At 47.2% G+C, this 13,671-nt stretch overlaps 1 protein-coding gene across 1 annotated transcript in view; it reads left to right on the top strand.

The window, feature by feature from the left end:
* The window catches only part of Pros (homeobox protein prospero), a 211,335-nt gene that overhangs the window by 70,754 nt on the left and 126,910 nt on the right, over window positions 1-13,671 (top strand). The window contains exon 2 of the mRNA XM_077681151.1: window positions 5,629-5,693. The gene's annotated coding sequence lies outside the window, so the exon portion shown is untranslated. The remainder of the gene's footprint in view (window positions 1-5,628; window positions 5,694-13,671) is intronic.

The raw sequence follows: 13,671 nt of genomic DNA, 5'->3' as shown, positions 1-13,671 counted from the left end.
CATCCTAAGTGGGTATGCGTGACTTGACGAACGTGCGCCGGGGACGTTGGGTGGTTACGGCGTGGCACGCGCGAGCGTACGCGGGCTCGGCATTTTTTTTTGTATTGTTGACTGCGTACAGGCGGCAGAAGCAAAAACACAAATTGAAGGGAAGCAACATAGCATAAAACAATACAATGTGTAACAGTACACGTAACAATACAGTATAACGGAAGAGGTAACATGGAAGAACGTACTGTACTTACAATAATGGCGTCTATTACAGAGGTGTGGAAAGGCGACAGGTTTGGCAATTTTGTATTTCTTCTAAATTCTCTTTGTTGTCATGAATCATCTGCGCCTTTAAATAAAATAGCACAGGCGCAAAGAATGCAATCGCGTGTTCTCTGATAACGCACGCAAAGTTGTTTGCGTACAGAGACAACACCCTGGACACCCTAGTGTCACCCGGTCGCGAGTTCAACAACCACCGTATTTTTTTTTTTTTTCCGGCGGAGACACAAAACCAGAACGCCGCGTGCACGGGATTCCGGCCGGTTTCGAAGATCCATTTAATCCAATTTAATTCCTGTTCTCTAATGTACACTTAAAGAAAAAACATTAATAAATTCGAGGACAAAATCCGCACCAACAAAGCTATGGCAGGTTTAAACCAATTTAAAATAAATAAAATAGGCACTAGGCCAAAAACAGTTTCAGAAAAAAAGCCGATTCGATGTTGGTTTTAAAAAAATAAAAATGTATAAAAAATAAAAATGAGCCAAAAAACACTTGGCCAAATTTACCCGCACAACTCGAATTTCAATTTGAATTTTCTAACTGTGGTAGTCGAAACAGACTGCCCATGCATTTGCATGGCTGTCACATTTGTACGACTAGGTTGTATCTTTTTCTTTCCGGGCGAATACGGTTTCAGGAACAGGATCCGTCGTTCTATATGCGGCAGTGCGTCACACGAAAGAGTTGCACTTGGTCGAGTAACGCCCGTTCTTGAGGCGGCGAGTAGAGATCGAAGGAGCTCTTCCTGCCCGCGGTCGTCTCGGCGAGGGGCAAGTTCCTGGTTGCGAGGGTGGGTCCCTCGAGTCTTTCCTGGGGATTTCGTCTCGAGCTTTGAGCTTCCGGCGAGTAAGATAGTATTTTTCTTGTGTGCTCGCGAGAACCTACTGGCCGCGATCGGTGCAAAGAGCCGGCTCAGCGTCGTCGAAGAACCATGTGAGCGTACTTCTTTTTTTTTTTTTCTTGCTTCTTGGTCCTGCTATGGGCGTAATCTTAACGGGGTCAAGATGGCGGCGGGGATGCTTGTAGTGTAGGAAAGTGCATTCTTGGCGAAAATTTTAATTCGATTGTTTACTCGTCCGCGCGGTCTTTCGATCAATTCAATGGCATCCGACTCACTGCGGGTCGGTTACTCGGCAATTATCGTTGCGTTTGCGCTGCTCGTTCTTGCCATGGCGGATCCCAGAGCGTAGCTGGCTGCGTGAAAGCCCCACCACCACTCAAGCCTATACGTCTGGGTGTACCTGCCTCCTCGCGCCAACTTTCTCCAGCGTTGCGGAGATTTGAAACAGCTCTCTCGAGTCGCCTGTGGTAGGGACTGGCATTAACCCCGCTTCCTCATCGGAATGGCAGCCAAAAGCTCATGCAAAGCCTTCAACGTTCTCTCGACAATTGAGCATGCTGTGGGCTATCGCCTTGCTGGCTCAAATTAACACCGTCACCGGTCTCGCGTCGTGCAGGGATTTGCACAGTCGTCCGTTCAATTAGGCTAAAAGACTTTTATAACGGCCGTGCTCGCTGTCATCATTGGGAAAGGCAATCAAAGCCGCTCTTTAGTTCTTGACGTCCACTGGACTTCTTGGGTGCTCCTCAGATTAACATTTGCTTTTTGTTCTTTCCCATCTTTCACCAAGGGTTGCAAATTGTTGTTTGGCTAACCTTTCGGCCTTTTCGTTTGCCTTCTCTCCCATTTCTCTAAAGAAGGCAGAGATATCCTGCGGCAATGACTTTGCTTCTATATCCGTCGCCACGAATTACATTTTTCGCCCCCGAAAGTACTGAACTTATTCATCATCCCAAGGTTGGCTAGCTGTACTGCCGACTCCTAAGACAGTCTCTGGATACTGATTCTATTCCTCATGCGGACCCGTTTTGTTGCGTGTGGAGGCGTGCGTTTTGTGCGGTCACAGGGTGAAACAAACTTATTACTGCTCAGAAGATTAGCTGAATACCGGAATAACAATACAACTTCAAAATATCTACAAGCTATATGAATTTACGTACCGCGGTACTCTTTAATTATTATTGCAGTCACGTTTACCGAACGCCAAATCCAACGGGCGGGAAATTGACGCCCAAACTCCGCAACATGCTTCGAGTGCCCGTGGTCTTTCGCAAGCCGTCCCCTGCCACTTTCTTCCCCGGAAGTGCGTCTCAAACTTACTTTGTAATCATTATACCGATAGTTAAATTTCATTTGTTTCTACGCCCCTTTTCGCGGACGGGCGCCAATTTTCGGCCCTTTACTCGCGTAAGACTCGCTAGAGACCGAGGTATGAGTGTTACTATCGGGGATTTTTTGTTTGTTTGGCTTCGGTGCTGTTTCTGCCACATTTGCTCAACCGGTTCACTTGTGATAAACTCACTGAGTTCAACCAGGCTTAAGGTACTTCTAGAGATGGGCATGCAGAGGAGATGTAATCGAAGTCAACACCCGCGATCATTCAATTATTGAAATTACCAGTTCATCGAACTAATATATACATAGCTACGTCCTCCCACCTTCCCTCATTTTTTTTTTTGTTGCTTAGAAGTGCGATGGAAATGCACATATTATGTCATTAAGAATTTACTCATTCGATGTAGCCATAAGGTCTGCTTCTCTGACCGCACGCTTCAGCGATGGCAAGGTGCAGTCGCCAGCGCGGTGTGCATGTCTTTTCTTGAAACTACTGACCTAAAAGATAGCTGTAAAGGAAGCGTAAAAGCGGTTAGGAGACGGAGTTCACGTGTGCGGTCTGCAAACCTCTTCGACAGTCTGTCTGGCGCGCCGCTGCTAGGCGATTCGTGCAATCGCCATTTAAACAACAACAAAAACCTCATTTGAGCGATATGATATTTACAGCGGGTGTTGCTTGAAGGTGCTGTACAGTGTACTGTTTGAAAGTCGAGACCGCAGCTCTTGAGGAGGTCGGTGCATGCGAGAAAGGGTTCATCGTAATGGAGTCGAAAGGGAATAGGTTAGGAACGAGTGGCTGCCCTGGAGCACGCCAACCTAAAATTTGAATATAAGCTGGGGAAATCTGGAGCAACTGAAAGAATTGTCAACGAAATCGTATAATTCTTACGCCCCTTGTCTTCATTGTGAGTTCTTTGCAACCAGATTTAACTACGAGCAGCCAAATACCTTGGGGTGTTTTATTGTTTTAAAGCTTTCTTTTGTATCTTTTCTATGCATCTACACCACTATGGCGACTGAGTGCCTTAGCTTCGCCAGTTGCGCATTTTTCTGCAGATGCAAGGCGCAGAGCGAGGTTGGTCCGTTTTCGTGATTTTTCTATTCGAGTTTTCGCTGTTCTTTTCCGGGATTTCTTTTTATTTTCGGCGTCGTTCTTTGAAGGAAGTGTATAAGATCCGTATTTTTTATTTCGTACGTTAAATTCTTTATTTTTTTGCCTTTTATTGTATATTTTTTGCAAGATTCCGTTCGACCAAGCATTATAACGGTTAAATGTGTTTTAGAGCATTTTTGTGCAAGCGCAGAGCGTCAGAAAGTTGGGGCTGTGGGGGTACTTGGCAAAGAATGTTACGCATTACAGATGTGCGCTGTGTCTTCTTCTTTTCATGTTCTTTTCAAGGACGAAAATTCAGAGGGAGTGTGTTAAATGCATGGCTGCAATTTTTTGTCCTGCCGGTAATGACGAAAGTTCTCGGCTAATGGTCGTCGATGTTTATTTATAATATCCACGAAGTGAAGTCACGGACAAATGAAAGCAATCACGAAAATATGAACCAGAACCCGCAACTAGTGCGATTTCTTTCCATTCAAGTCAAATTGACGTGTGCCTTAGCCATACTGTAACGAAGTTTGCAAATCTGGCTTGCCAAAAATACCAACAGCGCGCGATTATTGGACTTCGCGAACAGTATTTTTCAATCTTGCGGGTTCTAGTTAACATTTTTGGGTTCGAATTTCATTTGTCCCTATCTGTACAGGGGCAGTCGAAAGTAATTAGAACACGGTCTCGTAAATTTACACGAATTTATTTTTCCGGAAACTGCCTGGCTGCATTGGTGGGCATTTAAAGGAGCCCTCCCTAACAGAAAAAGCTTAATGTAAACAGGTAATGGATGTTATAAAGGCAGTAAGACAAATATTCTGTGGTATTCACACATCCTTATTTCAGTTACTTATGACGGCACCTGTACAATTGCACTTCAGTGCGCACTTTTATTGCTCCCCACTGAACGAAGGATGGATGCACGCATGCGCACTGAAATGAAACGCGGAACTGAAACAGAAACTGCGGAATGCACGCGTACGCAGGCAACCGACCTCTGTGCGGCCAGCAAAACAGGAGAAAATGACGGGATGGCGGGCACCGCCCTTCGCAGGCGCGCGGTGCACAATAAGCGTTGGTCGTGCTGATAGCAGGTTACCGTCGGTAGCTACATGGTTGATTGATTGAGAGAGAGAGAGAGAGAGAGAGAGAGAGAGAGAGAGAGAGAGAGAGAGAGAGAGAGAGAGAGAGAGAGAGAGAGAGAGAGAGAGAGAGAGAGAGAGAGAGAGAGAGAGAGAGAGGGAGAGCTCTTTATTAGAAGAGGAAGCTGAGATGTTTGCCGGAATTTCGACACCGACATGCTACTCGGCGGGGGAAGGGGGAAAGGGGGAAAGAAAAGGCCCGACAGATTACAGGGGAGAAGAGAGAGGAAGAAAGAGAGGAAATAAAAGAAAAGAGAAAAACAACAAAAAGAACGATGCTCCGTTTGTGTGAGTAGTGTGATTAAAAAGTCTAAAAAGTCACCTGGGGATCTTTAACGTGCGCCGAAATCTCGTACACCCGGGCGTTTTTGCTTTTCTCCTCTATCAGAATAACAGCCACCGCGGCCGGGAAGGAACCCAACTTTGGTAACGGGTAATCACTAATCGTCTTTTAAACACAGTTGGCATGCGTGGGTTCGCTTCTGTCCTTCTTTGGGTTTCTGTACCACTCGTGCCGACGCAGGGGTCTCTCAAGGTCGCCCTCCAATGCGACATGTAACCGAAGGAGGAAGATAATCCGGGGCTACCTGTTACGAGAAGGAGGATTGTTATGTTTTCGCTGGCCGCGTGGCGGGTCACGATGATGACATGTCGTGACCGGTGTGCGCACGAGCCACGTATGCACACTTTTTTTTTTGCTCTGACCTTGAGATATCTCGTATAATGCGACAAAACTAACGGCAGTAGGAGGCGCAGCCCTGTTAAACGAGGGGGAGGTCCTTCATCAGGGAAATAAATAAAGTCAACTGCAGAATAAATCGAGGGACTGCCACTTTTTGTTCGTTTTTTTTTTTTTTTTTTTGCTTGTTTATTGGTTTGTCGTGTAGCGTCCTGTGTGCTCATCAACTCCCGTATCTTGCTTGGCGCAGGCTGCACCAGTGGAGGTCTTTCCGAGACTAGTGACTCATGTGGCTGTGACGCCCGCTTTCAGAGGGTAAGTCGGCTGCACCTTCAACTATACCCCACAAAATTAAAATTACTAAACGAATGAATAAATATGCCATTGTAAAAAAATAGTGGGAAATGCGGCAACGCCCCTATGACGCATTCCGGATGTTCCGCAAACAGGTGTTTGGCAGTATCATTTGACTATTTTTAGCTGAAGCAGTAAAAAAAACAATAAAAACAATGATATGTGATACACGAGTTTGTAAAATGTGCTGCTGCTCGTCCACCGTTATTCATACCACGCATAATAACCAGTTGTTATCGGTCAGCGTAGAGTAATAAAAACGGAATGCGAGCAGAATCTTACAAAACGCACTTCGTGTGTAAAATGTGCATACTACAGAGATAAGTACTTTAAATCAAAGCTTTGTATTTTCTGTTGTATTGAGGCAACGCCTGGCGTAATTGCTTCGCATATTCAGTGCGGATACTATTTCACATTCCGCCGTAATACCATGGTGACGTGGTTAAGCGAACTTTCGGTAACACCTATAGTGCGCGGGGGTGCGGAGGATAGATGCTTCGAAAGAACTCCGTACTGGCTAAATGAATACTCGCTATTAGCGACGTTAATACAATTCACTACTGGTGCGTTTTGTTTTTATTTTGTTTTCAAAACACGCTCTCAAAGCGATATTTTGTTATCGCTTGCTTGCTGAACAGGGCATAGACATGTTGGTTGGTTAGGGTATGTTACGATTATGAGTGATTACACAATTCACATGATTCTTGGGTGGGGGGGGGACGTGTAGACTTTACGTAATGGAGTTTACGTCAATTACTCACCATGTCTGTACTTAAACCATGGTGCACACCCAATCGGTTATTCCGTGTTTACGATTTCAGGAACAATGTGTAGTGCCGCCAGGCGGCGCATTGTCTATTGCCCGGTTAGGGTGCCTCGATTCACGCGCGTCCGCCGTAAAGGTTGGAGACACGTATACGTCGGCGCCGCCATTTTGGGTCACTCGCTCGCCGCCGCAGCAAGTCGTTGTATCACAGCCGCGCTAAAATTATCGCCGCATCGCGGTTTACTGCAGCAGTTTGAATCATCTTATGTTTCGCTTTGCTGCGTCTTGTGGGAAACGAAGAGAACAGCGCGTCGAGGACTTTGACCCAATAGCGGCGGCACGGGACCGTTCAAAGGGTGTCTCGACCCTGTACGGCGGCGCTGGCATCGAGGCACCCTATGTCCAGTACTTCTGAAACGCGTCCCTCTAGTGAAAGAGATTATGAGAGCAAAACAGAAGTTCGGTTCATTCGAATGAGGACCGTGTCAGAGTTGCAATAATGCCGATTTTAGCGGAAACTTCGAAGCAATAAACTACGTGATACGGAAAACATATATGGATTGAAGTTGCGTGTCGGCAGCCTCTTTACCGCACTGTCCATGACGTCACTGGGACTAGCTGGTGTGATTGGCAGTCGCCGACGAAGGCTACCTTTTATAATAAGCATGCATGGTTTCGGGAATAGAGAGTGGATTAATCCCATTGCTTTCATGCCAGCGTATATAGTTAACACGTTTATTACTCTGGTTTTTATTTTGTATCTCCAATTACGTCACTACTGATGTTGCTTAGCGGTAAATTTGAAAGTTTGTTAGTATTCGTGATCTTTCTTCTTTGTGTGAAAACAACGTCCTTCGGGGCAGGAGTGTAGCCGACAAAGTTATCGAAGCCAGTTGTTTTAAATAAAACAAGGGCCTAAGTTGCGTTTACTGCCCGTTTAAGGAGCCCGAAAGGTGCGGACATTGCACTGATTTAGATATTTCGCATGCGAAGTAGAATACCTCGTCAGGAAAGCAGTGCCAAATTCATAACAAAGAACTGTCACCCATGAATCTCACCGTCAATCTTGCCTTGGTTGACTCGCCCGTTATTCAAGGCACCTGCGCTCCGCGACTGGCGAGTCCCACTAATCTTTATTGCAAAAAGGACCTTGACACGTCGCCAAACCTGCGTTCGATGTTTGATCTCGCCTTCGCACACCATGGCGTTCACGCATTATTGGTTTCGCACGCTTTATCCGCGCCAATAATGTGCCAGGGAGCGATAACGTTCAGTTTGCACGACCAGGGCTCGCCGTTCCAAGGACACCTGCCAGTGCACCACAAGTCAAGCCTGTGTATAGGTGGTGAATGTTGTATTGTTTGCGGCAACGCCTCCTGTGCAACGAGGAAGTTAGGCAACCATTCCTCCGTGGACTAATTTCATCCGCAATCTGCAGTAAATTGCGTGTCTCTGCCACTAATTGGTGACATAATTCCCTCGTGTGTGGGCCTTCTCAGCACCCGGCGTAATATCGTTCGGCTTATTAGTGCGTGCGAAACAGTTGACTCTCGCTGCGTCAGCCGTCAGGGGGCTTTTAATATCGCTAAAATAGAAACACTTTTCTGAAAGGGGTCATGAAGACCAAATACAACTTTGTTTTATTTGGAAAATCTAGGCTTCATCATTTGGCTCGGCTCCATTCAAGCCTCGACAGACATTTTTTAGGGGCTGGGGCTGTTGGCGTCTCCTGTCGTCGTCGTAATCGTCGTCTTATGCAGTCACGGTACCAGTACACCGGGACACTCGTTTACACCTCTCGTTACAGAGCTTCGTGCTTCAAAAACAAGATTTGATTGATTGATTGATTGATTGTGGGGTTTAACGCGCCGACGCAACGCAGGCGATGAGGCGCGCCGTAGTGGAGGGCTCCGGATTCATTTTGACCACCTGGGGATCTTTAACGAGCGCCGAAATCTCGTACACACGGGCGTTCTTGCTTTTCGCCTCCATCAGAAAATTCAAAAACAAGAGACTTTTACAGCAAAGCTGTATACCTGGAACACCCAATGGTTCCATCTCCTTTGGCAAAACGGCGAGGCGCCAAGAATACACTTATACACTGCATGTTTCGTCCCGCCCCCATCAAGACAAAGTCCTGCCGACGCTCATGCTATAAGTAGTAGAAACATTGATGCGTTCACGCTATGCCGTACTGTGCATTGTTTGACTTTGGCGAACCGTGTCCTGCGCGGCGCATGGGCCCGGCCTTAATGTCACTAGAACTCTTAACAGTAATACCAGTATCTTTACGGCAGAGGCTTATGGTGTACTTCTTGTTGTTAATCATATCCTTCAAAGTCACATCCCACAATCCATTATATATACAGACTCCCTCAGTGTCGTGCGGGCGTTGTCGTCAACAAAGTCCTCAAAAAATCACGTTGTAAATCTAATAGTCAAGGGTATTATGTCGGTGTATGTACGCAAATTTGAACTGGTTCTTTGCTGGGTCCCTGGCCACAGTGGTATAGCCGGGAACGAAGCAGCGGACCGAATGGCTGCTGCTGCTACACTCTCGAATACAGTAGACATAACCACATTACCCTACACCGACGTGAAACCACACATCAGACAACAACTTCGCAAAACATGGCAAACACACTGGAGTGAACAAACAGACAACAAGTTACACGTAATAAAACCACACTTGGGACCATACACCACCGACACACGTAATAGATACACTGAAGTCGCCTTGGCTAGATTACGGATAGGGCACACTCATGCAACGCACTCGCACCTTCTCACGGGGTCTCCAAGACCTCTGTGCAGCAGGTGCGGAAAGGCCCTATCCGTGATCCACATCCTCATACAATGTAAGGCACTCGACATTACACGACGAAAGCACTTCCCACAACTACACACACGACATATTCCACCACACCCGTCATACTTCTTAGGAGATGAAGGCATGTTCTCTGTTCAGCGAACCTTAAGGTTCCTATCTGAAGTTCATTTCTTACAACTCATCTCTTATCACCCATAGTTTTACCCCTGGTCCTATACACCAGCCACCGTATTTATCTTTTAACCACTCACGTTCTTCACCCTGGCCCTTTACACCAGACGTGCTCATAGTATTTAACTGATTTTATCCGATTTCCCTCTTTATCAAATAACTTTGTATTTGGCGCTCTTTGCCCATGTCGGCCTTGCGCCATTAAACTTAAACCATCATCATCGACTTTGGCGAACCTTGGGAAAATTGACGAATTTCCCGTAAAGTGGACAACTGTAGTACGGCAATCATCCAAATTGTGCTAATCGTAATTGGTTGTAAGAAGTTAGCAAACGCACGTGAATCATCACGGAAGTACACTGATAAACCGCCACCAACCTTAACCAACGAAATGCCGGAATTTTTGGCATACACACATGCATGCATGCATGCACATACATACATACATACATACATACATACATACATACATACATACATACATACATACATACATACATACATACATACGTACATACATACATACATACATACATACATACATACATACATACATACATACATACATACATACATACATACATACATACATACATACATACACGCACACGTACACACAGGCACGCTCTCTCTCTCTCTCTCTCTCTCTCTCTCTCTCTCTCTCTCTCTCTCTCTCTCTCTCTCGCACTCACACACGCGCAATAATGTGACAAGCCGGTTGCACGGGGGAACAGCTGCCAATTATGATGATGGTAAAATATGCGTTAAGGTGATTACGATGGCGGCGGCGCGACATCTGCGACGCAGTGGCGTCGTCGTGGGCCGGTATCTTTCCCGGCGCGTTCTTGGCGCCGCGACTTGTGTGCACAGCGCGAGCGGCATCCGTCGTCAAGGAGCCTTCTCCCCGGGGCCTCCTACGTTTGCACAGTTGCCGCGACACTTTCCCGACGTCGAAGTAAACGGGACGGAGTCATTCCTCCGAGAGCGTGTGTGCAGTAGGAGACTGGTGCCGGATCTTTGGCGCACACCTTGGAGCTGGTGCAAGCACACGTGACAGCTGAGCAAAGACGACTGTCGAATCGAGCAAAGGCGACGACGTGCTGTGTCGGTCCCGTGGACGTCGTCGTGGAAGACGCATGGCCCTTGCCTATGTATAGCCGATGAATCTTGTCGCGTGCAAGAGGCGTCTGTCCGCGCAGCTATCGCGAGCAGCGTGTGCTCCATTGCAACCTGTTCCGCCCGTCTCCGCCACCGATCATGTATAGGCCACCCGGGGTATGCTGCAAAAAAAGAAAAAAAATGAAGTCAAGCTTGACAGAATCTTTGCAACACTTCCGTTAAGCGCTTTCACTCTTTCCTTCGCGTCTGGAACCACTGCGAAAGCTATAGTTATCACCAGCACGGAGCGGCACTGCGCGATTTTCTCGCCCTCCCTCAAGACAAAGTCCTGCCGACGCTCATGCTATAAGCAGTAGAAACATTGATGCATCCACGCTATGCCGTAGCCGTACTGTGCATTGTTTGACTTTGGTGAACCTTGGGGAAATTGACGAATTTCCCGAAAAGCAGTGGACAACTGTAGTACGGTAATGATCCATTTCTGCTTTGCTTTTGTGGCTGTCTTCTTAACATGGCTACCGGGTGCGTTCATTGCTTCAACGGCAGGATAGCTGGCCAATAGCTGCTACACCCTGTAACGACGTAATTCCAGCGGTCGAAGAACACCAAGACCGGAAAAGAGAAAAATATGTTTCGAACAAGTTTCCAAGTCATCTTATGGGCGTAGAGATGTAATTTATGGCTCAGGCACTTTGCGATCCCCCAATCTAAGTACCTGATTTGTAGGTTGAGAACGTTTTGAAAGCGTTTAGGATCTCGAAAAAAATTGAAAGAAGTGTTGCAGGGTCCCTTTAAATCGCCCTTCCAAATGGTTGGCAAGGGTATGAGGGGCCGGTGCATTCGTTTACGCATGCAAACGCACGCACTCATCGTAAATCCAATGATTGAGGTACCTAGGGGACTACAGAGGTTGTCCCTCCCCTCTTGAGGTAGAGGGATCGCGGTATTGCTCCCAGGGGAAGTGGCAGCGCGTCATATCCGTCTAAAGTAAACCCTCGTTACAGGCAACTGATTTCGTTATAAGCGACACTTCGTTAAAATTGAGGATGACTTATTCTTTATCATCGCAGTAGATACACTGGGAAACGTCCAGTAAAACAAGAATTCGATTAAAGCGATTGCGTTTTAACGAGAATTCACCGCATATTTTATATAGATTCATTGTCTTAACACGAGTAGAGGTCACGAAGTGTGTACGAACGTAATTGCGGACGGACGGGCACTTATTTTCGCGAAATGAGGGATGCATTTTTACTGCAATAAAATGTATCCTCTCCAAAGACTTTCTTTGTTTCGCATGTGTCTCCAGGCATAGCAGCAAAAATCTCGCGATGTTTCATATATTTCTCGTCCGTTTACGTCGTACCCAACTTAAAGGGGCCCTGAAAGGCATTTTGAGCACACTAAATGAACTAGCGCAATCGTTAGATTGGGTCGTCAACGTCAGCTGTGCCAAGTATTACTCTTTTACGCGCAGCGGAAAGCTCACACTTTTGTTGCAAAGTTTGTCGCTTTTTTCTCACCCTTTCCTTCGTGTTTTTGGACGCCGCCATCTTCACATGTCTACATCATCGATTCCCATATGTTCGTCATGAGCTAGACATCCTGCTATTGGGCGGCTTTTTCACGCACTTCCGGCAAAAAGATGAGTCGTCTGCTCAGCGTCGGCTCGCCGGCTGATCTGCCAGCGGAGTGGAGTGCTTGGACATTTTACGACAAACGAAACAAGTGTAAACAAACGCTTAACCGTTCGTATTGAATGCAACACGGCCGTAACACGACATGGATATTCTCTTACCTGAGTACCTTCCCTAAAGAAAGCGTTGAAGCCCCGTGGCACTTCTTTCGTGCAATCGCAGAGAACGCCCTGAGCCGAATGCCCGGGTTTGACGGATACATTTTATTCAACTTCAAAACAAACCAGAGATGCGTTTCGAACGAACACAACGTCACAACATGCGTTGCAAGTCTGAACCGCGATTGACAGACGATCGGTTGCTTCCTCCTGCCCGTCGTAAATTCGGCACTCACCTCGCGCCTTGTTTGCGGGGACGAACAGCAAGTCACTGAACTCTGGCACGCAAGCGAGAAGGCTTTTAGCCAGGCACACTACACATACCCCATGCGAGGTTGAGTCGTTCGTCGTTCGAGAAAGATAATCCAGACCATGGGAAGCACTATCCACCCGCAGAAGTACAACGTCGCATTTCATCGCGAAACGAACGCTACACATAGGAGGCGATGCACACACACACACAGCTTCGGTCGCTGCATTGGCTTAGCTGCAAGCTTCGTTCGGACAGTCAGCGATGCTACGACGATACAGAGCTGCGTGAGGGCGACGTGCTAACCACTTCACGTATTTAAAAACACAGGGGCAAAGAACTTGGTTCATCGGAAGCAAAAGATCTTTCCTCCATTATTGTGCCTGAAATATACTGGCTAGTGTTGCTAGTGTGCCGAGGGCGGGCCCCAGGCGGGCGCCGGGAGCGATGTACGCGGCCGGCTGCCGCTTGGGGCGCTGCCGTGCGGGAGTGTGCGCGTTCGTCCGGCCCGAGCAGATCGCGCGGTTGCCTCCGCGCTGCGTAGCAGACGGCAGGGGCAGAACTTTCCAATCCCGCTTGCGACGAAAGCGAGCGAAAGCGACGGGAATTCTGTCGCGCGAATAAAATTTCTCCCGACAGTTCGACAAACACAATCGTCGCGCGACAAAGCGACGAAATTCCCATCGCTTTCGCTCGCTTTCGTCGCAAGTGCGAACGGGCCTTTATGCGCAATCTCCGTCCCACATAAAATAAGCTCTTGCTTGTCGCCTGAGCATACGGTTGATATGTGACTACGTTACACTGTGCTTGCGAGTGTATTTAAACGATGTCACTAGGTTTGAAACGTAAGCGCTCGGCGTGCAGCTTTGTAAACGCAAGCAGCCTCACGTACGCACGCTATTTTGCTGCTAATAGAGAGTTTTAGTACAGCGTTTGTGCCTTTGCATACGCTAAACGCTAAATTTTTGCGTCCCGCTACGTAAACATCGCGCGGGGAGTTTTAGTAGA

This window comes from Haemaphysalis longicornis, unplaced genomic scaffold (genome assembly GCF_048455015.1).
Source record: "Haemaphysalis longicornis isolate Haplotype H1 unplaced genomic scaffold, Haemaphysalis longicornis Haplotype H1 scaffold_8, whole genome shotgun sequence".
Classification (NCBI taxonomy): domain Eukaryota; kingdom Metazoa; phylum Arthropoda; class Arachnida; order Ixodida; family Ixodidae; genus Haemaphysalis; species Haemaphysalis longicornis.
The sequence above is the reverse complement of the archived record's forward strand: the minus strand, read 5'-3'. Positions and strand labels throughout refer to the sequence as shown.